We start from the raw sequence: 2,365 nt of genomic DNA, 5'->3' as shown, positions 1-2,365 counted from the left end.
CAGAAGAAACTGAACCAGGCCTGAGGCCGCGGGCCCCGCCGCTCCCGCGCGCCCCCTCGCCGCGCGCCCCTTCGCCTTGCCCGCGCGGGGCCTCCAGCCTGAGCCAGGCTCCTCCGCAGAGCCCGGTGCCGGTGAGCAGTGCCTACAGCGGCTCCAAGTGTACGGGAGACTTGGGAGTGGGGCTGGGGTCTGGGGCAGCTCACAGGAGGTGGCTTGCTCCCAGGGACACAGAAGGGGAGGGAGCTTTGTTTTCCCCAGTAACTTGCTCTGGTGCCTTAGCTCAGTTCATTGCCTGTGTTTGCTGTGAATTACTTACCACGTGCAGTGTCGCTGCATTCAACTTAAAGTGTAAATACTGGGGAAAGCGAAAGGAAAAAAGAAAGAGTGGACCGAGGTGTCTCTGCCACCCTTTCCCCGTCTCATCAGTCTTTTCAGCAATGCCCTTGTTAGCACCGTAGTCCTTGCATCCGTGTTTTGCACTCTCCAGTCTGAGTCCCTGGCTGATCCGCAGCCTGGCAGAGTGGAAAGGGGACGGGCCTGGAAGTCAGGAACCTTGCATCTGGTCCTGGCTTTTCATCGGGGCTGTGCAGGCGCTCGGGGTGTCCGTTTTCTTACCAGTAACACCAGGTCTTGTAGTTCATGGTTTAGCTCGACAATAGGATAAGGTGAAGTGAATGATTATTTCTCTCTCTCTTTTTTTCTCTTTCTGTTCCCAACAGCTTGACGAAGATGGATAGAAATCATCTGTCCTTAAACTTTATGAATCAATTTTATTTTTAAAATAAAATGTTAAACATCTTTGAAACTTTCATTAAATTAAAAGGACGAGGGGTATCTTGCCTGCCCTGCAGTTCACTGCATCAAGAGATCTGCATGCTCAAAACTGATCTATTAGCATTTTTAATCAGATGCCTTGTTTCTTAAGGAATCTATGCTAGTTCCTGGGTACAACTGCAAAGCAGAGTTGGCCTGGCCACGGTTATGGGTTCTTTTGGTCAGGTTTTTTTTGTTTGTTTGTTTGTTTTACTGAACCTGATGAGGAAAGCAAGAGGCTGTGTAGAAATAACTGGGGTAAGAGTGTTGTCTATAAGACATTTGCACTTTCAGGAGCAGGGAATGTGCATGTGAAGGAGAAACCCTCTTGAATAGAGCTTAGTGATAAATCTCCACTATATCTAAAAATCAAGAGCGAGAGACCAAGTCCCTGGTTATTGTGGATTTGCAAGAGGTGTTTTCTAGAACACTGCCCTTGCTTGTTCCTGTAAAGATTAATTTTTTGTCTTAGCCAATTTAATAGCAGCTGTAGGTTAACTCCAAGAAATTCAGAAAAGTTGTTTCCACAGAAAGCTTTATTTTATCCGTTTCACTGGAGCCATTATGCTCTGTTAGTTCCAGCCTTATGTTCATTCTGTGAATACAGCACTCAAGGACTGGCATGCAGGTGCTGAGCTCTGTCCCATCTGGGCTGCAGGTTGCTGAAGTATCCTAGCTGCCATTGCTCATTCCACATTACCAAGAGGCTCCAGAGCTGAGGCTCTTTGAGACAAGGCAGGTTTCTTAAGGCGCGTGGTGCTCCCTGGCGTTTCCCATTACAGTGTACTTACATGGAGCCCCCTGACACACTCACCTCCCTCTCCTGTCTCACCTCAGGGCATGTACTGCTCACCCCCAAGTCCTATCCAGGTGCTTATGTGGTTTCAGCCACCCCATGCCATTCCTAATCGTTTCTCGTTTTCTGCTTCCTGCCTCTTCGCACTGGCCCTGTGTCCCCAGCTCTGTGGTGGGCAATTCCCTTTGACATTGGTTCTGTCACCATTTCTCCTCTAGCCATCTACCCCTTGCCCTACATAAATATGTGTTGGTTTTTCCCTAAAAACATTGTCTCATGTGGAGATGTGACTTTTTCCATGGTAGCAAAATTGGCAATGGAAAGGTTGGGAGATAGGTTATGATGCCAGTCATATACCTTGGAAATAACAAACTGTTCACTCATGGAAATACATGTTTCAGCAACTGCCCCACCCCTCCCCCCTAGTAATTTCAATGATGATGCTATGCTGTTCCAGGACTCACAGGAATAAATGCTTGTAATTCTGAATATGGAACAAAAATATGTAAAATTGAAGTCATATTTCTACCTGAGGTGAACAAGTGTAATATACTTTTTTCATCCTTCTCACTGCTCATACTTACACATATATGTAGGGGGGGTATTTTTTCCTTCAACATAGAGTTAAATTTTATTCATTTCCATTTAAAATAAGCACATCCCTTACCCAGCCAGCATGGCTCAGTGGTTGAGGTCGACCTATGAACCTGGAGGTCACAGTTCGATTCCTGGTCAGGGCAAATGCCCAGGCTGCCA

General features: G+C 47.0%; 1 long non-coding RNA gene across 1 annotated transcript; it reads left to right on the top strand.

The window, feature by feature from the left end:
* The first annotated feature begins 6 nt into the window (after positions 1 to 6).
* Positions 7 to 801, top strand: LOC107183057. The gene is made up of 2 exons (XR_001513831.1): positions 7 to 131; positions 720 to 801. It is a non-coding gene; the product is annotated as an uncharacterized LOC107183057 (long non-coding RNA).
* Positions 802 to 2,365: the final 1,564 nt, after the last annotated feature.

Source organism: Myotis davidii, unplaced genomic scaffold (genome assembly GCF_000327345.1).
Source record: "Myotis davidii unplaced genomic scaffold, ASM32734v1 scaffold939, whole genome shotgun sequence".
Taxonomy (NCBI): domain Eukaryota; kingdom Metazoa; phylum Chordata; class Mammalia; order Chiroptera; family Vespertilionidae; genus Myotis; species Myotis davidii.
Note: the sequence above shows the minus strand (reverse complement) of the source record. Positions and strands in the feature narration are given on the sequence as shown.